Here is a 22,610-nt window from a genome sequence, read left to right on the forward strand (position 1 = left end):
TGAGGAGTTGGTGAGCTGAAGAAGGCACCAACTTCATTTACTGATTACAATCTTCCAAGAAACTATTCTTAACCCGTTCCTTCACATTTGTTATCACCAACACATGCACTTCATTTTACCATAGCTCTTTCGTCTCTGTTCAGAATAAAATGTTGGCACCCGACCCTAAATTCACACTCAGATTGACTTCAAACAATGGTTGGCTTTCCCCATGGGCCTACCACTCTACACTATCCTAATGGAGGACCAGTTATAGCAGCATTGTGCCGAGGCCAGGAGAATCAGGCAGCGTGGCAGAGGACAGCAGCCCAGCAGGTACAACCCTCCCACACATGTACAGGCTGCACCGATCGAACCAGGGCAATGACCATGCCTCTCCAAAGATGCAATTTGGACAGCTCAGCCAACTTCATCATAAGGATTTGCAGAGTCATTCCACTGTCACAACTGTCTGTGCCAATTAAAGTGACAACAGCCCTCAACTTCTATGGCTGCATATCCTTCCAGGCTGCAAGAGCAGATCTATGCAGCATTAACCGGGGAACTGTTAGGGACTGCATCCATCAGGTGCCATGCTCCTTCACTTGCGTAAAGAAGTTTGAAGCTACTGAATAGTTCATTTCCAGACTTAATCCAATGTTCATAAATATCAAATTACGAGACAAGTGCGCAGTGTATTTCAAATCAAACATTTCTGTTATAGCAAGCGAATGAGGCTGTCCGTGTGAGGATAAGACCGTCAGTTAAGAAGTGTGTGGCAACTGCGATAGAAGAGGTTGATATGAGGCGTGTCGGGGTAAAGGTGTTAGCATGGAGGAAGGTGTTGTGCAAGGCAGTTGGTGTGTTTGGGAGTTGTAGGTGCCCTTACCCAGGGCATAGTGTGAGGGATTAGGAGTAGTGTGTGTTCTTTTAAGAGGTTGAAGTGTGTGGTGATGCCCAAGGTAGGCAGGATGGGAAGGGAGATGCGGTGACATGCTATCCTTCCCTTCCTTTGTGAAGTATTTTCACTTCTTTCTGCACTGTTGATTAGTCCCGGGTGTAAAGGAGTTGGGAGTCATTGCCGGGGTGGTGCTAGTGTTGGTAACGGCTTTGAGATAGGAAGACATAGGAGTGTGAGGCTTCTATCTAGTACCTCTTGGTCAGAGAAGTAAGTTTTGTTGTCCTGGAATGCTATCTAGTGGGTACAGCTGGCACCAAATTGGGTATGGTAGTTCCAATCTGGACTGATGTTGTGGGTGAGAAATGCTTTCAAGGGATTTGGTGAAAATTGCCAGCGAAACCACATTCCACCTGTTTACCCTGCTGTCCTTCATTGCCCTGCTGCTGCTGCTGCTGGAAGTCTGTAGATGACCTTTGTGCCTTTGTTGCACAGAAGTTTTGTGGGGTTGGGGAGTCGCGGGCACTCAGCAACTGACACCACCTCCACATTCAAGTTACACCGAAGTTGCATCAAGAATATTTAAATTAATATATCCCAGGAAACCTGCTGGTGAACAGTGTAACATTCCAGCATAACTGACATCAAAGAAATTCCCTCCCACTATTGATGAGTGAAATAACTTGTGTTGGTGACCTAGAATTAGCATTAGAAATAGCTAGCATTGCATAGAAACAGAATGATAGGTTAATGCTTTGAGTAGACCCTTCATCTGAAGAGGATTCACCCACAATGTTAACCTTTCCTTCTCCTTCAGATAGTAACTGACCTGCTGTGCATTTCCAGCATTTCCAGTTTGTATTTCAAACTTCCAGGATTATTTAATTTTCTTTTCATTGTCAGATTTTAGCAAATGTGAAGGAGAAGCACAAATTCATGCATCTAGCATTTTAACTATGTATAGGAGCCATTGACATGGTAGCTACCTCACATACAGATGGTATATCCTTCCAAACAAGTTATTTTTCCCAACACATCCCATGTTATAAACAAGCAATTGATTATACTTAGCAAAAGATGTGTTGTATGTTTTAACAGTTCAAAGTGTCTGATGCAGCTGTGCTCATCATACTTAGGTTAAATAAAAGGTTGCGTTGTTCAGGAACAATTGAACTAGAGGGATCTTCTCCAAAGTGTTCAGGCAATTTTTGAATGGACATCACAATGGAGGTAATTTTGACTTTGGGTGATATTGACTAGCCACTGGTTATAAATCTCTCCCAATTTTCATTGAAGTCAATAGAAGTGAAAATTAGGAGAGATGTATAAGGGTGACTGAATTGATATCGCCCATTTTACACAAATACCCAAAGTCAAAATTACCCCCACTGTTTGGGTCACTCTGTGAGACCAGAAATGTATTGATCTAACTTACTTTAAAACTAAATCTAGCTCCAAAAAAGACAAACTGAGTTTTTGGTGCACTGGAAGGTCTTGGAATCTGAAATAGTATCAGCTAACCAAAGGGAGATGCATATTGGAACATTCCTTGGTATCAGGATGAGTTGAAAAACGGTGGTCTAAAATTTGGTGTTTTGGTGGGAAAAGTAATTATGTTAGAGGGTTCAGCAATTTATTATGATGAGGTCAGTGTTAAAACAATGTGATTATCGATAATTTTCGAACAATCCCTTCCTATGTTTCATCATCATCATCATAGGCAGTCTCTCAAAATGAGGATGACTTGCTTCCATGCCAAAAAGGGATGAATTCACAGTTGTTTCAATGAAGGACTTAATATTTCAGGTCCTGAACTACATCTTGAAGGGTGGAAGATACCTGTGTGTGGATTTTTTTAACGTGTGGTAGTCGTTGCACACCAGCCACCACACGGGCTTGACAGAGTTAGATCTTGGTTCAGTGGCAAGGGTTAACCAAGATGACTGGAGACCTGCTCTGCTGCATGGACCTAGTGTGCACACATATCCTATGGTAATATGCATGCAGTCAACACTCCCAACTTCATGATGTGATCTCTTTCAGAAGTGGAGAGGGAAAGTGAACTTGGACACAGAGTTGTTCATGATCACCATTAATGTTGTTCCATATTTGCTAGCAGAAGTTCTCCATTGATGGACGGAAAAGTCTCTCTGCTTATTTCTCCCCTCACTCCTGAGATGGAGTAGCTCCATTAAGTGATTGATTCAGAGTAAGTTGAAACTCAGCTACTGAGGTTAACTATGTTCAAATATCTATGATGGCTGTAACCTAAAGCTGGGCTCTTTGGCTCAGAGTTGAATGTTTCATCTCGATTATCAATGCATTGATTTATTTACATTCAAATCCTTGCGTAAGGTTTAAGCTTTGGCAATTTGCTTATATTCCAAACTGGTAAAACATTTTCATTTTTAACCAAATCTAGAATTTCATTTTATCAATCAACCCTGTGAATAAATGAATAAAATATGCTCATATGTCTTTTCCTAGCTCTCCTGAAGGAACTGACTTACATTCCTATGGGTGCCAGCCCCCTCTGATCACGACTCCAAGTGGGCATTCTACATGTGTGAACCGAGACAGCTCACAGCCGAGCCTTATCCTCACCTGATGTTCATCCTTCTACTTTCATGCAAAAGTGAGGAGCCTTTGATTAATGGGCTTCATTTTCATTAAGAGGCTCATAGTGTCCTGCACAATTTGCCTAATTTTTATATGTTTTAATTCGGCTGAGCTAACTTCTTTAGCATCCCAATTCCTGACCGAGGTGAGATCAACCAATTCAGCACAGACCAGGGATTGAAACTGAAATCCTCTGACCTGTATGGCTTAGTACTAGAACATTGGGCCCATTTACCCACTGAGTCGTTGAGGGAATCATTCAGATAAAGTGCCTTATCACATCTTCAGGATGCCCCAGAGCGCTTCACATCCAATGAATTGCTTTTGACGTGTAGTCACTTTGTTATTTAAGCAAATGCAGCAAATTTACACACAAGATCCCACAAACAACAACGAGATAAATATCAGTCCATCTGTTTTTGGTGGTCTTTGAAGGAGGAATGCTGCTCAGCACTCCAGGAGAATACCCTGGTCATCTTCAAATAGTGCCAATGATGTCCTCCTGAATATGTAGGCAAGGTCTTGGTTTAACGTCTATTTCAAAAGACAGCACCACTGACAATGCTTCACTCCCTTGATACTGCACTGAAGTGTTAACCTACATCATGTGCTAATGTCCTGGAGATGGGCTTGAATCCACAACCTTCTGAGTCAGTGAGATGAGTGCTACCACTGAGCCAAACTGACACTCATAACACCATTTATAATGTATAGCTGTTTAGTGGATCATTCTAAAACACATATTTTCAGGGCGTACAGTATATTTACATTGAAGATTTGTAATGTAAATTGCGCTATAAATGATTTCTCTTTGATGTGTAACATATATGAATATACTTAAATCTGGAAGAGCATGTTTGATATAGCTGATGGATAAAGATTTATGATTTCAGTTAAAGAAGTATAATATAATATTTCAGATTTCACGCTGAAAGCAAATGATGAAAGAAATTTAAAAACAGTAGACGCTAGCTACAGGGTAAATGAAAACATCCATTTTAAGGGATCATTTGGTTAAACATCAATCCCATCCTCACACACTGCACAGTCTTTGATTAATGGGAACCCACGGGGTGTTTCCATTAAGAGCCTTGTAGTGTACTGCATGATCTTTCTTAATTTCTATATGCTTTATTTTATAAGCAGGCAAGATATGGGACCTATGCTGATGCAGGCATTACACATTTTAGCACTATAGTACAAGAATATGAAGTACAGGTGCATTTTGAGACCACTGCAGTACTAATCCTTCGAGTTTCTTTCTTCATATTTTTATATCTGAGCCACTTATATATCCCGCACTGTCCATCCGTGATCACATGCTACTTCTTGTACAGAATCTGATAGATTCTTTCACACTACCACTGCTATGCCCTTGGGTACAATAAATAAAGCTGGAACAGGAGAATAAATGTAGACTCATTCCTATCACACTTAGTAAACCAGAATATGACTGTATAATATTACCTAGTTGGTCTGGTTAAGTCCATGTATACATATTTAACTAATTTTTAAACCTATTGCAGAACGATCAGAGAATGATATAATCACAAAATAAGTGTATTAAATGATATACGGTTAACATTGCATTGCTAAATTGTCTAGCTGTTAAAATAAAAAGGATGTGTTTTATTCTGACACTGAATGCATAAAACTGATTTATAAAGTTGGCTGTTGATAGACATTTTTTTAGCAACGGAAGACATCAATTGAAAAATCCCCTTACCACTTATCAGATGCACTATGATTCCTGGTAGCTTCCTCTAGAAGTTTGATAATCAACCCTATTGCTTAACCGTTGCTTCCTGCAGTCTCCTTTCCTGCATGCAATCCGGTTGTCTATCAAGCACTACCCGCAATAGTACACATGCGGCTCTCTGCCTTCCTGCTTGCGATGCTGCTCACACAGCCCTGCATGCAGAGATGACAGGCGTGGACGCACATTCAAGGGCATTCCCCAGGAATCAATATGCAAATCCTTCCCACGAGATTGGCTCTGCTACACTCAGACCTGTGTGCGAACTTCAGGCATAAATCAAATGGTGTGATATCCAAGCAAAGAAGCAGAAGAATTTAACTCCAGCTCTTTTCCAAGACACGAAGAAGTTTTAATAAGCTATCTCATATTAAATGACCATGTAAATTAGATTAGTGCTGAGGCAATACCATCTAAAGAGCCCCTTAAATAGCTGCTTCATAACTTAAGCAATGTCTCTTTTCTTTCAGATTAACCCTTTGAACACTGAAACAGAGTCAACATGATGCGAACACTTTGTCCTGAGACAGAATGCAAGAACACTTCCAAATGGTGTTGAAATATCTGCTCAAAGAGCTGCATCTCACCAGATATAAATTTCCTCACTCAAAACAGCTACATTCTTATGATTTGTGACAATTTGTTTACAGGTGAGGTAGAGTTCCCTCTCCCTCCATGCCTAGGATATCTTACGAATCTATGCTGTCTATCCATCAACTAAAAACTTAAAAGATGCTCCCTAATAATCCACTGGGAAAATGTACTGAGTGTTGCAATACTGAGCCTTACAGTCCAGAAGGTGCCAAGTTCAATCTATGGCCAATGCTCAGTCAGCAACCAAAGCAGTAGTGCAGTCACAATCAGATAGTCGGCTCACACTCACTCAATGGCCAGGCTCATAAACGAAGAATCATCACTTGGGTGAGGTATTAAAACATTTTGTTTTCCCTTTCACCACACTATCTAAAATTTGGGAAGATGCAATCATTGGTACCTGGCCTTTACCAAAAGAACCATTTCCACATCCATTCCTCTAACTCTTCCAGACAGTGTCAGTAACTATGATGATGTATGACATACTTGTTTACCAGCCAAACAAAACTCAGATGCAATCTGTGTCCCAGGACAAGCCATTGCAATGGCATTCTACATCTGGCACCAAAACAGGAAGATTTCAGCACATATTGGAATATTATGAAGTTTTACAGACTGGAGTAGAAACATCAAATGGAAGCAGATAACATTTCCAACCTGAGAATATTTGCACAGCGGTGAATAGTTTTGACTGCTATGCTTTAATTTTGCTGTGAACATCCTTAAAAAGGCTTAAAACTGGTGGCATTATTAAGATTTCTTTGTTTAGTCTGTCTGATGATATTTATAAAAATCTTTACTAACACAATAACATACACATTTCATTAATACTCATTCACTTAGATACTCATTCACTTAGATCAATAACTGCATAAAAAGTTGAATATCACTGATGACCAAACCACTTTAGAAAATGATTTGGGTAATTAGTACTGTATAAATTATTTTCAGCATTATCCAGTCTTATTCAAAGATAATCAATTTGTTGACCATTTTTAATAGCATGGATATAAAATATATTTTGTAAGCTTACAAAAGAGCCATGGAACTTTGTAAAACACAAAATCACGCTGTTTACATCAAAATAAAGATTTCGGTAACAGTGTGCTATAGTTTCTCCATATACTGTGCTTGGAATCTTTTTCACTGGACTACCGTGACAGATATATTAAAAAAATTGCGGTTTTCCAACATTAGCGTTTTGCTGAACTTATATTTGAAATCGCTGATGTTTTACACACTGAAAAATGAGGTGCCAGTGAGATGAAAACCAACCAAAAAATTCACGGGCATACTCTACCTGCCCCAATTTGGTATAAGATCAAAAGAACTTGCATTTATACAGAGCCCTGCTCCATTTCTGCACATCCCAAAGCAATTCACAACCAATGAAGCACTACTGAAGTAAAGTCATTGTTATGTAGAGAAACGCAGCAGCCAATTTGCACACAGCAAGGCCCACAAACAGCAATGAGATAATGACCAGATAATGGTGGCAAAATTGTTTATTGCCATTAGCACAAAACAGGCTCATAGTGAATCGGCAGCCATTTTGCATCGTGCCTCTTTTTTTTTTCTGGTGACCTCAACACAAAAGAAAACCGGGCATGATGTAAAATGGGCTGTCGATTCGCTATGAGCCTGTTTCTCGCTTCTACATAAACATAAGAACATAGGAAATAGAAGTAGGAGTAGGCCATACGGCTCCTCGAGCCTGCTCCACCATTTAATACAATCATGGCTGATCCGATCATGGATTCAGGTCCACTTCCCTGCCCGTTCCCCATAACCCCTTATTCCCTTATCAGTTTCATCCCCAAATCTGTTAAGTGTATTTCTCTTCTTGTTTATGAAGGAGCAGAAGGAAAGACGGTAGAGTTTCTACTAATGTGGCTTCTCTGCCAGTCTCTGTCACAGCCATTGAGCTGCATGAAATTCCACCAGGGAGCAGAATATTTATGGCAACTCATTAAAGCAAACATTTTTTTTGTAGAATTAAATATTAAAATACTTGTATCTGTGAAAGAAATAACTTCAAGGTGCTGTAATTATAACTGAACGTCCAGAAAGGATTAAATTCAATCTATTTTCTAGGATATAAACACCAGAAAAAGAATGATTGTCATATTGTGTTAATTTTACATTCAAAATTCCATTGTCTCCTCATAGAAATACAAGTAAAATTGGTTGTTTGATGCATATTTCAGGACTTTCAAGAATAGGGCAGCAACTCATAAACCAGTGTCACTGAAAGCCCATATAATGTATATGTAGTGCTTAAAGAAATATATAAAAACCCTGCAGATGGTTGTGCCGCAGAATGTTTTGTATCTACAATAAAGTAACGGATCACCCTTAGCATTACTTAACATAAGTCAGAAGATATGGGGGCGATTTTGATGTCTCTGCTAACCTATATATCCACGGGAACAAGGCCAGACCAGAATTGCATCGAGAAACTACCTGCAGCTTTCCTGCTGTTTGTTGTGATTTTGGAATGGCCTTCAAACTAGGTAGTCAGGGCTCCCGCTGGAAACAGGGGGGAGCCTCATTACTATTTGCAAATAGGTGTCCTATGACAAGGGAACCCAATGTAATTAGACTTGAAAATGAGCAGCGTCTGTGCTACACAAGCTCCGTCCACTAACTGAGCACTAAACAGCCCAAACTTGCATCCCACAATTGGAGTGCTGGAATTTGCTCAGAAAAGGACAACATACAGGTTTGTGGAAGAATTTTGGGGGGGCAGGATGAGCATGATTACAATTATTGTGCCTCCAGAAAAATCCTCTTGAGTTGTGCCTAACCTTCGACCCTTTAAGGGTCCTCTGCTGGCTCGGCGATGTGGATGGACCAAGGGAATTCCTGTCCCTCTCAATCAGCGAGCTGCCCATCAGTGCGGGAAACATGTGGCCTGATCACCAGTTCCATGCACATGAGGCCCAGCAGTCAAATGGTTTAGGGCTTTCGCTGGCAGCATCTGGCTGGCATTCTGATCGCTCCACCCACCGCCCGCCCGATATATGCTGAAAATGAAAAATGTTCCCATGCATTGAGAGACTAGATGGGGTAAAGGAACAAGGGAACCTAGGTTTGCAGATACACAAATACTAAAACTAGCCACACAGATTAATAGGAACATTAAAATATGAGTGGGTAATCCATTAAACCAGGCAATTAAGGCCAAAATCTATCCCAAAATCTCATTGAATTAAATACTGAGATAAACTAAAGGATTATTGCCCTTGTACAAATCCTGAGGTTAATTAGAGAGTATTTCTTATTTATTTTTTAATCGTTCATGGGATGTGGGCACCGCTGGCAAGGCCAGCATTTATTATCCCTAATTGTCCTTGAGACTGTGGTGGTGGTGAGCTTTCTTAAATGGCTGCAGTCCATGCGGTGAAGGTATTCCCATAGTGCTTCTGTGGAGGGAGTTCCAGGATTTTGACCCAGCGACGATGAAGAAATGGCGTTATATTTCCAAGTCAGGATGGTGTGTGACATGAAGGGGAATGTGGAGGTGGTGGTGTTCCCATGTGCCTGCTGCCCTGGTCCTTCTAGATGATAGAGGTTGCGGGTTTGGGAGGTGCTGCCGAAGAAGCCTTGTGAATTGCTGCAGTGAATCTTGCAGATGGTACACACTGCAGCCATGGTGGTGGAGGGAGTGACCGTTTAAGGTGGATGGGGTGCCCTGGATGGTGTCAGGCCTCTCGAGTGTTGTTGGAGCTGCACTCATCCAGGCAAGTGGAGAGTATTCCATCACACTCTTGACTTGTGCCTTGTAGATGGTGGAAAGGCTTTGGGGAGTCAGAAGGAGAGACACCGGGGAAGCTTTGCTTTAGATTGGCGACTGCTTATTAATTCTAGCTCTTCTCCAAAAATCAGAAGAAAGCAGAAATAAATAATTTGCTGTTTCTTTTGTTATACTTTAAAAACTTTATACTTACCTGTGTAAGACAGTGTGATGCCTGACGTAACACAATAAATTGCCAACTAAAGGAACAATTAAAATTGGTCTTTTGATATAACAGTAAAAAAAATCCTGAAACCTATTTCATCAAAATAATGTAACCAGAAGCCCTTTAAAGAACTGACAAAATGCTTAGATTTATGTAGTACAATAATGGTATTGCCAATTATTCTTCCTGCCAATATTTTCCATTACTGTAAGCGGAAAACAGAAAATCACCGGAGCCTTAACCCTAAGGGATGAAAGCTATTTTAATTAAATTAGTTTCTTGAAATGGCGATGACACAGACCATAAAATCTGAAGTTAGTTGGAACACTTTATTGTTCTTGAATGCAAAATCCCAGTCAGTGGTACGTGTACCACCTATTACAGTCTGGAAATAATGGGTTAAAACTGTGTGAGAGTCTCTGACATTAAAATCAGTGATTCTGCTCTTCAGAATACAGCTCTGTCCTTCTCGTAAAGTCACAAGCTGAAAGGGGATGAGACCTATTCAGTACCCAGTGCAGCAAATGCAATGGCAGTGCATTTAAATTCACGATTGAACTACCAACTGATGGAACGATCGGTGAATGGGATGTTGCAGGCAGCAGCATGTTCAGGATGTCACCAGCAATAGGAAATCACATTCCAGGAGCATTCATCTAGGACACAAATGTGTCAAAATAATTAATTGCTGTTTAGTTTGGTTTCCTGATGCATTTTTCACTAAAACTTCACAAGTTTTACTCTAATCAATGCAGCCAAAAGTTTTTTTAATCATTATCTTGATTCATAAATGGGAATTTCGCAAATGCGATGAAAAAAGCACAACAAATTGCATTATTTGCCAATATCAGGTTGATCAACCAAAGAACAAATCACTTTATTTAATTACACCATTGCATCATTTGTATACAAAATGAAAATGTCCTCGTCACCCAGGTGCCCTAAATAAATGAGCACACATTGCTCTGAGTTGAGGAATGGGAGACATTAAATATGAGCACAGTGAGTACTGTAATGAAAGGATGCATTTCACTACTAGAATTTAGTGCCCCTTTCACTCATTACTCATCAGACCTGTTCCCAGGTTCAGCAACAAATCTTACTTTATAGTGCAATGGTTTGGCACAATGGTCCGATAAGCCACAGGGCAATGCGATGTGGGTTTGTGATTCATCTCACAGTAAGGTCCTCATCACATTGAAGCAATGAGTGAGATGCAGCAAGTAAAGGCAAGGCATTACCCAATGGGAAGAGACAGAAAGTCGATGGGCATGTCATCAAGACCACTTTCATAAGACTTGTGGTGACTGAGGCTTGGCAGCAAGATTCCTTCCATGGAAAGGAAAAAAAAAACTTAGTCCGTATTATATTTCCAATCAATACCTCCCCAGCTTAAAACAAGTGCTACGCTTTAAAATTGCATACTTGGATGAAGGTCTTTCTACAGTCACGTCTTCCTTTTCATTGCAGTTACACAACCGCAACTCCACCTCCGCTACTCCCCCATCCTTCTATGCAATCTGTTACTGCCCACGATCACAGCCTGAGAAATGGGCTAGGGTGTACTGCAGAGGCGGGAGTAAGTGGCTACTGTTCAGCTCATCCCACAGTGAAAATGGCAGCACTGGCTTAGTTGCAGAAGTTAGTAAGCTGTTTAAAATGCATTTACTTAAAAAAGTGCATTACATAATTTTAAATGGCAATAGAATAAAAGTTAAAGAATGCTCCTTCAAGGATGTTTTTGTAAGATTTATTTTAGATGTCCCAATTTTAAATCATACAATTTTCCACTAAACATTTGTTATTGTTAACCTGGATTTGATGGATCCTTGACACCTCAATCTTAGTTAATTAATTGATCAATTGCACAAGTCAATTGTGAGGAAATTACTAAGAGTAGCACACCATTTTGTAATTGTTTTTCCCAATTGCTTTAAAATATAGTCATGGTATTGTTGCTGTCCACTGGACTCCAGTGTAGCATTACATAAACACTCCTGAAACATTATTAAGGCAGGTTCAGCAATTATGTTGCTCTTACACCAAAATATGCATTCAGTTTGTGGATTTGAAACAATTTGATTATTAACCACAACAGATTACAGAAAAAGAGCAGCTTGTTACAGACTGCCCAATCAAAATCTTATTTTCAATAATGCTGTCTTAAATTAATTGCAAGTCCAAGTATTAACCATTCGAATTCTTTACACATTGCTCCCCAGCGTAATCAACCAAACACCATTTCACGATACTTCCCTTAACCAACATCACTGAAACAGACAATCTGGTCATTATCACATTGCTATTTGTGGGATCTTGCTGTGGGCAAAGTGGCTGCCACGTTTCCCACATTATAACAGTGACTACACTTTAAAAGTACTTAATTGGCTGTAAAGTGCTTTGGGATGTCCTGAGGTTGTGAAAGGTGCTACATAAATGTAAGTTATTTCTTTCATAAACACCAAAATTCGTGTTACTGTTCTCCAACTATTGTGATACCAGAAGCCATTTTAAGACTTAGAACAGGCTTTCATGATCAGCATTCAACAAAATTATCATTACTAGTCAATCATTAGTCCTTTTTGGCCTATCCTAGCTAACTAGCTTTGATCCTCTAAGGATTTCTGGGCTTGATATTGAAATTCATGTACATTTTGAGGTTGTGAAAAATGAGGATGGTACAGAATCTGCTATTTTTACGGCAGATTTAGCGCAGATGTTTGTGTGTGGGAGAGAGGTGTATTTTCACAGTTACTCTGCTCCATAAGGAATTCTGAAACCCTGGAATAAACATTGATATCATTGTTTTGGAGAGTGAAGTCCCTTTGCTTAACCTCTGGGCTGCAAACTTGATCATAACATGACCTAAGGAGTTGTTCCCCTGCACCGTCCCAAGAGCTGTTCCTAATGTCTTTTTTTTTAATTTAATGTATTTTGTTTCATTTATGCTCAGAATCAATGGCCCCAAGTTTCCACACGCGGCGAAAAAGGCGCCTGAAAAAAAACGCGGTATTCTCGAGCTCCTTGGAGCTCGATGTCTGCTTGGCACGGCGCACAGGGGGCGGAGCCTACCACTCGCGCTGATTTTCTAAGTAGGAGGGGGCGGGTACAATTTAAATGAGGCTTCTTGGTGCCGGCAACCCTGCGCGTGCGCGTTGGAGCGTTCGCGCACGCGCAGTTTGAAGTAAACATTGGCACTCGGCCATTTTTAAAAGTGCTGCAGAAAAAGTGAAGATTTGTTTCTTGGATCCCTGCAAAGGCTTGCATTTTAATTTTCTTGATATTTCTGTGTGTGAGGGAGTGCTTTTAGCAGCACTGCTGAATAAATCACCTGCTGAAATCAGTGAGTTCAGCTTTTCACTGCTAAACTTGCATAACTGATGCCTGCAAATTAAGGACTGTGTGTTTGAAGAAATAAAATGCCAATTCAACTTTGCAATGGATCAACTTCCACCAAGAACAAAGAATTTCTTGCATGAGGAAGCAAACCATTGCATAATATGTGGTGCACCCATTCTGCAAATTTAAGTATAAAGATGTCGATGTGGCTGCCTCTCCCTGTCCAAATGGCCTCAGTCAGTCCCCCTCACAGCTCGAAGGCTGCTGCTGCTCCCGGCCAGCCACTGACGCCGCTGCAATCCCATGGCCGAATGGCCTCAAGTCCGTCCGGGTGCTGCATCTTTGCGGGGAATGAAGGCCTGCCTCAAGCACCAAGGCTGCTTGCTGCCTGCCCCTGCCGTCGAGACCGACGCCACACCGCTGCCTCAAGCACTGAAGCTCAGCACCAAGGCTGCTTGCTGCCTGCCCCTGCCCCCGAAACCGACGCCACACCGCTGCCTGAAAGGCCTGCCTGAAGCACTTTCACACAGGTAGGAAGATGGTTTATTTAATCTTTTCTTTGCTTATAAATTTTTATTCAGGTTGGATTTATTTGTATAATATTTGTATAAGTATAACTAAGGATTGATTGTAGAATTTAATGACTTCCCTTCCCCCCCCCCTCCCCCCACACCTCGTTCCCGACGCCTAATTTGTAACCTACGCCTGATTTTTTTAACGTGTAGACAAGGTTTTTTCAAGCGTACAAAAATCTTCACTTGCTCCATTCTAAGTTAATTTGGAGTACGTTTTCACTGTGGAAACTTTCAAATCAGGCGTCAGTGGCCGGACACGCCCCCTTTTGAAAAAAAATTCCGTTCCAAAGTGAAACTGTTCTACCTGACTAGAACTGCAGAAAACTAAATGTGGAGAATTCTGATTTCTAAGATACTCCGTTCTACACCAGTTGCTCCTAAAAATCAGGAGCAAATCATGTGGAAACTTGGGGCCAATGTCTTTCAATCAGACCATACTATTAGCTTTTGCTAAATTATTCATTTCCCACTCAATATCATACAAAACACACCGTGGACAACTATGCCCTCTAATACATTGTGTATCAAAGCACACTATGAAGAGCTATGTCCCTCTTCTGCACAGTGTTGTATTTCCTTGCCTCGTACAAGATAAAAGCTAGCACTGTGAGCGACTTAGATCTTCTTATTTTTCTTCTTCTATCTTTTATCATATTCTGCTATAACCAGCCCCATCCTTGAGAAGACAGCAAGTCCTTTGGGAAACAATCATACACACACAATTGGAAACCTGGCTGGATGTCTGGCGCCGGTTATACTGCTGCTTCAGAGAATCTCTGGGTGAGTCTTTCCCAGTTCACTCCCCATTGCTCCTCTCCTTTCCAGAAAGCAATGACTCTAGCTTGGTACAGTTCCTTGGCCAACAGCAGCACTCAGACACCTGATCCAGGAGGCCATTGTTGATGTGTGACCATAAATGGTGAGCTTAAGTTCTTCATCCATGGATAGCATCAGAGCCAAATTCTGTTCCCATCCAACCTCACTGGATACCAATGTGGAGTCAGAACCCTGGCTGATTTCCTTCCTCCCTCGTAAGGCTGCTCAGGGTAAGATGAACTAACCCAGCACAGACCAAGGATCAAACTTGGTACCTACCTGGTTCATATGGCTTAATCCCTTGCTGGATTATTTATTTTGCAAACTGCACCATCAGCTAAGCTCATCTCTGCATGTCAAGCTTGGTGTGTCAATATAATTTTAGTTTGCAATTTTAAGATGTGACTTCATATTAAATCAAACAGGTTGCACAGTACAGTCGTCTCAGTATGCTAGAAGGTGTAGAAATGCATGATTAATGATAACTGAGTGTGTGTGAAACAATGTAATCTGAGCTGCAACTTTACAGCTAGCTTTATTCTGTGTATAACATAGATTAATGCAATATTTGTTTTCATAAGCTTTGTGATAGTTTAATTCCCTGGTATATTCATGTCACTGTTAGTTTTCTTATGCTTTTTTCTATTTGTGGAACCATAAGGAATATGAAACAATGGGAACTCTCTGCCAAAATAAAGCAAACAGAAGACTTAAGTTATGCGAGGCTGCAGATGCCCACAAACTGTAGGACTTGGGTCTGCACCTAGAATTCAGCCCAAAGCAAATTCCCATTCTCCGCTTTAGTCATTGGGAAGAAACGGTGGGTAAAGGCGAGGCGTTTTCCTAAACTGAGAGGGAAAATGGCAGGGCAAGTTACCTCATGACCTCTCTCAAGCAGTTCTGTACATCCAATTGAAAGGCAACATCGGCAGATGCCTGGAAACAGGAGGACAAAATATAACAAAAGCAAAATACGGCAGATGCTGGAAATCTGAAATAAAAACAAAAAGTGCTGGAAATACGCAGCAGGTCAGGCAGCATCTGTGGCGAGAGAAACAGAGTTAGCGTTTCAGGTCAATGACCTCACGTCACAACAGGCATAGGTTAGAGATGTAACAGGTTTTAAGCAAGTCTGGGGAGGGGAGAAAAAGAACAAAAGGGAAGGTCTGTGATAGGATCGAAGGCAGGAGCGATTAAATGACAAAGGGATGATGGTGCAAGGAACAAGGAAGTGGTAATGTGACAAGTAAAGAAGCAAAAGATGGTGCCAGAGGGGGTGTAAATGGGAACAGCAGGATCATTACCAACCCTTGCTGTCCGAAAAAATAGGAGGAGTGGTTATGATCTGAAATTGTTGAATTCAATGTTGAAGGCTGAAAAGTGCGTAATCAAAAGATGAGCTGCTGTTTCTCAAACTTCCGTTTAGCTTCATTGGAACAGTGTAGGAGGTCGGGAACAGAGAGGTCAGAGTGGGAGTGGGATGAAGATTTAAAATAGCCAGCGACCAGAACTCAGGGTCACGCTTGCAGACTGAACGGAGGTGTTCAGCAAAGTGATCACCCAATCTGCATTTGGTCTTCCCAATGTAGAGGAGACCACATCATGAGCAGCGACAACAGTATACTAAATTGAAAGAGGTACAGGTAAATCGCTGTTTCACCTGGAAGGAATGTTTGGGGCCTTGGATGGTGAGTAGGGAGGAGGTGAAAGAGCACGTGTTGCACGGAAAGCTACCGTGGGAATTTGAGCGGGTGTTGGGATGATTGAAGAGTGGAGCAGGGTGTTGCGGAGGGAATGGTCCCTTTGGAATGCTGAAAGGGGAGAGGAAGATGTTATCGGTGGTGGCATCGTGCTGGAGATGACGGAAACGGCAGAGGATGATCCGTTGAATGTGGAGGCTGCTGGAATGGAAGGTGAGGACAGGGGGAACCCTATTGTGATTCTGGGTGGGGCGAAGGGGTGAGAGTAGAAGTGCGGGACATGGAATGGTCAGGGTTGAGGGCCCTGTCATCCACGATGGAGGGGAATGTTCGGTTGAGGAAAAAGGAAGAAATATCGGAAACACGTGACAGAAACTCCCCTTTGAAAAGGAGGGATATAAGTAGGTTTTTTGGACAGGCAACATTGTGTTTGCGCCCAGCAACTGATGTTATCAGGACCACCCTCCAGAAAAGAACAGAGGCAGCACTAACCACAAACACTTTTTCAGCCCCATTTTCCGCTTGAGAAAAGTGTTTTAAAATATATAGTTCAAATAAAATTTGGAGAATAAAATTGCAATGAACTGGAATAATCCTTCAGGTGGAATAATAGAGTCAAAAACATTAGGAATGTTTAAAATGCTGTTAGATGTTATAATTGGAAGTGTTAGAGCACAGGAGGGATGATCTTCGATTACCTGAATGGCTTTTTCTTATCCTTTAGAAGCATAGAATTGTAGAAATTTACAGCACAGATGGAGGCCATTTGGCCCAACGTGTCCGTGCCGGCCGACAAAGAGCTATCCAGCCTAGTCCCACTTTCCAGCTTTTGGTCCATAGACCTGTAGGTTATGACACTTCTAGTGCATATCCAAGTACTTTATAAATGTGGGGAGGGTTTCTGCCTCTACCACCCTTTCAGGCAGTGAGTTCCAGATCCCTATCAAGAATTTCCCCTCAAATCCCCTCTAAACCTCCTACCAATTATTTAAATCTATGCCCCCTGGTTGTTGACTCCTCTGCTAAGGGAAATAGGACCTTCCTATCCACTCTATCTAGGATAGAGGAGGCAGAGAGTTTGGACCCAGCGATGATGAAGGAACGGTGACACATCTCCAAGTCAGGGTGGTGTGCAACCCGGAGGGGAATCCACAGGCGATGGTGTACCCAAACGTCCGCTGTCCCCATCCCTCCAGGTGGCAGAGATTGGGGGCTCGGGAGGTGATGCCAAAGAAGTCTATGATGTTCTCATGTTCTAAACAGCAAGCCATAAAATAACAATCTCGAAAAAAAAATAGGCAGTTCATTATTTTTGAAATTGGTAGTTCTATCTCCTGAAAGAGGGAAACGACTATTGAAAAACACTTTATAGAAACTCCCTTTCCAAAGAGAGGGATATAAGTAGGTTTTTAAGCAAGCAATGTCCAGCACTGTGACTCGCACACCACTAGCAGTGACATCTGGTCTGCATGATTTGGGAATACTCGTGGTTAAACCTTCAGTGAACAGAAGGAGTGCATGCAAATATTTCAGCATTAATCTTCTCTTACTGGGTCATTGTCCAATATGACTTTCTCTCTGGCTCCTAGATTAATGCACTGTATACATAAAGAAAAAGTAGAAAACTGCCAAAACACTTCACAAAAATGGGGAATCATCAGCATGCTGCAGTGTTTTATTTATGAGCTAAAATTCCGTGCCTGTTATACAGTAATAAGCCACAGCGCACAAGCTGGCTGCATTGGTTTAATTGTACCTGAAGCAAACTGCAGCCAGGAGAAGCAAGGATGGCTCCCTTGTGGTGAAATATATTCAACAGTCCAAGCCAATGTTCTCCATAGTGCAGCAGCAGCAGCATTCACAACGCTCGGCAGAGATTTTATTTGTGAGTAACCTATTGAAAATTGTCATAAAGAAAATCCAAAAACCTAAATTGCCTTTTAATCACAGGTAACAAAGCAGTTTTTTTTTTAATGACAGTGCACTTCACATATGGCGCTCAATTTAGTAAATAGTGCAAAAGAGCACGATACTCGACCAAGCAATCTATCTGACAAAGTCCAGTTCCACAATCCTTAACCTGATAATTACTGTAACGATGCTCGGCCAGAGAAACCTGCAGAAATGACGGCGGAATATACTAAAGGTGTTTATTTCAAGTCTTATTCGCACTACAAGCTAGAGGGAGCCAATAAATGTAATCATAGTTCCAAGTTCTCGGCTGGAAATAAAAATGGTGAGTGCTCTGGAATGCGGAGCATGAAGCCCTCATTCCAAGCCCGGCAGCATTTAGAGAGCTCTGGCTATTTGAGGTGCTGTAGTGAGTGCCACACTGCAACACCACTGGATATTTTTTTCTGACAGTCTCCATCTGCAAAATGGCCATATCACTGGAAGCCTCCCTGCATATGTAAGTGACTTCCAACTCAGAAAAATGGTTCAGGCTCATGGGGTCGGATTGCCTGATTGATTTCCCATAAGAAAACTTGATCTCTTAAATGTAGGTTTGTTTCCTGTCGCTCTAGGGAATTTATAATGCACGCTATCAGAGTAACACTTTGGCTTAGGTGCATCGTCATCATCATCATCATCATAGGCAGTCCCTCGAATCGAGGATGACTTGCTTCCATGCCAAAAAGAGATGAGTTCACAGGTGTTTCAATGAAGGACATATTATTCTAGGTCCCAAACTACATGTTGAAGGGTGGAAGGTACCTGTGCGTGGATTTTTTTAATGTGTGGTGGCCATTGCACACCAGCCACCACACGGGCTTAACAGAACTGGTCTTGGTCCAGTGGCAAGGGTTAAGCAAGACGACTGGAGACCAGCTCTGCTGCACGGACCTAGTGCGCAGACTAGGTTATTGAAGTGAGACTTGCTGGTGCTAAGGCCAAAGTAGCCTGTTATATAATAAAGATTAGGCTCATTGGCTAAAAAAAAATGTTCAGAAAAGATGAACTAGACTTCTCTGCTAACTCATGTTTTTCTAGTGGATCTGGGGAGGAAGGGGCTGAACAAGTGCTTGTGAGTGAGTTCTGCCCTCTTCTTTTCTGGAGGGTGGGCCTCGTGGCTTCAGATGCTGGACGCATACACAATAAGTTCAAATGAGGGAAACAAAGTTTGCTGACGTTCTTTCTGCCATTTGGCTTGCTTGACTGTTGGACAGCAGGGTTGCCCATTGCTCCCTGGTATCCAGTGTGCAATGTTCAGTGGAAACAGCTTCAGCAGATCTGTCAGAGAAGGGCCCGAGCAGAGGCACCAGGAGCAACACAGTAGGAGACAGCCTTAATCCTCTTCCTACAGCAGGTTTCTGAGGCCCTTTGTAGCAGCTTTCTTGCTCCAGCTCAGCATGGCTCCACAGTGGAGGGTAGCGGGCCGGCCTTCAGCATGCTGATGACCTTGGAGCCAGAATGTCATCTGGGGCCAGGAGGTCATCTCCATGGAGTGAGCTATATGGACCAATTGGAAAGCCTAAGCTGATGCATAAATTGGTCATGTTAAAAATATGCATTAACAGACTTGAACTAGGAAAAAAACATAAGCAACGACTTTCAGCATGAAATTGAGCATTGTGATTTCCGGTAGAAGAGGAATATAGGTTCTCAGAAATAATTAGAGATGCAAGGTAAAGTTGTTGCATGATGAAAAATAGGGAGACCAGTTTTTATAAGCAGCACCCAATACTGAGTGGTGTAACTGACTTGCAATGAGCGATACAAATGAGTGTTAAAAAATAGCATTTAATTTCATTGCAGTACTGACATTTGAAATGTGAGCACTATATCCAAAGTACTATAACCAGTGATCACTACAACTGGATCCTATTATATTGATAAACTGAGGTGGAGTATCAAAGTCCATGGAACAAAGTTGAAAATAGGAAGGGATTAGATGAGATACATCAAGCTGCGATTGGGTGATGCGAATCAATGTTATGATGTCAGCTAGATATCGCTATGTAACTGATTATATTAATATGCAAAATGAACACAAGTGCTGTGAGCCAAAATGTGGCTGTTTGGGAAATTATTTAATAAACTTTATTTTAGTCCCACTCCAGGAACTTGAGCATATACATCTAGGCTGACACTCCAGTGCAGTACTGAGGGAGTGCTGCACTGTTGGAGGTGCCGTCTTTCGAATGAGACGATAAACCGAGGCCCCGTCTGCTCTCTCAGGTGGCCGTAAAAGATCCCATGGCATTATTTCGACGAAGAGCAGGGGAGTTGATACGTCCTTACTATACGGTATAAATGCACACGAGGCCCATGCTTGAGAGGTCAGTCTGTGAGCTGTCCTTTATTTCACAGCACTCAAGTGATGGAAGTGGGTGGAGCTTCCCCTTTTATATCTGAAGGTCTAGGTTAGGAGTGTCTCCCACAAGTTCACCACCTAGTGGTCAGTGTTCTCACAGTGTACAACCTCGGTCAGATTATACATGGGTTACAATGCTGGTTGAATACATGACATCACCTCCCCCCTCAAAGTCTTATTGGGATCACAGGTTGAGTCTCTCTGGTGGTTTATGCTTCCTTGTAGAGCGCCTGAGTTGGGGCTCCGGTTGTTGGGCACTGGCCTGAGTGTCTGCTGTTTGCCTGTCCGGATTGCCCACAGTGACTGGGCTCTCCTCCCTTTGGTTCCTGTGTTCGGTCACCTGTGGTGGAGTGAACTCCACATCGTGTTCTTCCTCTGCTTCTTCTATGGGGTTGCTGAACCTCCTTTTTGTTTGATCCACATGTTTGTGGCAGATTTGTCCATTGGTAAGTTGAACTACCAGAATCCTATTTCCCTCTTTGGCAACCACAGTGCCTGCGAGCCATTTGGGCCCTGCAGCGTAGTTGAGGACAAAAACAGGGTCATTTACATCAATACATCGCGCTCTCGCATTCCTGTCATGGTAGTCATATTGTGACTGGCGCCTGCTCTCGACAATTTCTTTCATGGTGGGGTGTATAAGGGATAACCGGGTTTTGAGTGTCCTTTTCATTAGCAGCTCTGTGGGTGGAACCCCTGTGAGCGAGTGTGGTCGGGATCTGTAGGCCAACAGGAGGCATGATAAGCGGCATTGTAGGGAACCCCCTTGGATTCTGAGCAACCCCTGTTTGATTATCTGCACTGCTCGTTCTGCCTGGCCGTTTCAGGCCGGCTTGAACGGTGCCGTTCTAACATGGTTAATTCCATTGCCTGCCATGAAGTCCTGGAATTCAGTGCTTGTGAAGCACAGGCCATTGTCGCTGACCAAGATGTCCGGTAGACCGTGGGCAGCGAACATTGCCCGTAGACTTTCTACTGTGGCAGAGGATGTGCTTGAATTTAAAATGTCACACTCGATCCATTTGGAGTAGGCGTCTACTACAACCAAAAACATTTTTCCCATGAAAGGACCTGCGTAGTCCACATGTATGCGTGACCAAGGCTTGGCGGGCCATGGCCAGGGGCTAAGGGGGGCTTCCGTGGGCGCATTGCCCAGCTGGGCACACGTGTTGCACCTGCGAACACAAAGTTCCAGATCTGCGTCTATCCCTGGCCACCAAACGTGTGACCTGGCAATTGCCTTCATCGTGACAATGCCCGGGTGCTCATTGTGGAGTTCTCTGATGAACACCTCTCTGCCCATCTGGGGCATGGCTACGTGGTTTCCCCACAGTAGGCAATCGGCCGAAATCGAGAGTTCATCCTTGCGCCTGTGAAATGGTTTAAATTTCTCAGGGCATGCCCTGTACGTGGCTGCCCAGTCCCCATTCAGGACACATTTCTTGACTAGAGACAATAGCGGGTCTCTATTTGTCCAGACCTTAATCTGACGGGCTGTCACGGGTGAGCCTTCGCTTCCGAAAGCTTCAACAGCCATGACTATTCTCAGCAGCATGTTCGGTAGCCCCCTCAGTGGTGGCTAGTGGGAGCCTGCTGAGTGCATTGGCGCAGTTTTCGGTGCCCGGTCTGTGCCGAATTGTGTAGTCATAGGCGGCTAACGTGAGTGCCCACCTCTGTATGCGGGCAGATGCGTTTGCATTTATGACCTTGTTGTCGGCCAAAAGGGACGTTAGGGGTTTGTGATCTGTCTCCAGCTCAAATTTCCTGCCAAACAGGTACTGGTGCATTTTCTTTACTGCATATACACATGCGAGCGCCTCCTTTTCTACCATCCTGTAGCCCCTTTCTGCCTGGGACAGACTTCTGGAGGCATAAGCTACCAGCTGTAATTGACCCTTGGCATTGACATGCTGCAACACACACCCGACACCATAGGACGATGCATCACACGTTAACACAAGTTTCTTACATGGGTCATATAGCATCAACAGATTGTTGGAACATAACAAATTGCGTGCTCTATTGAAAGCCTTTTCCTGGCTGTCCCCCCAGACCCA

This window comes from Pristiophorus japonicus, chromosome 17 (genome assembly GCF_044704955.1).
Source record: "Pristiophorus japonicus isolate sPriJap1 chromosome 17, sPriJap1.hap1, whole genome shotgun sequence".
Taxonomy (NCBI): domain Eukaryota; kingdom Metazoa; phylum Chordata; class Chondrichthyes; family Pristiophoridae; genus Pristiophorus; species Pristiophorus japonicus.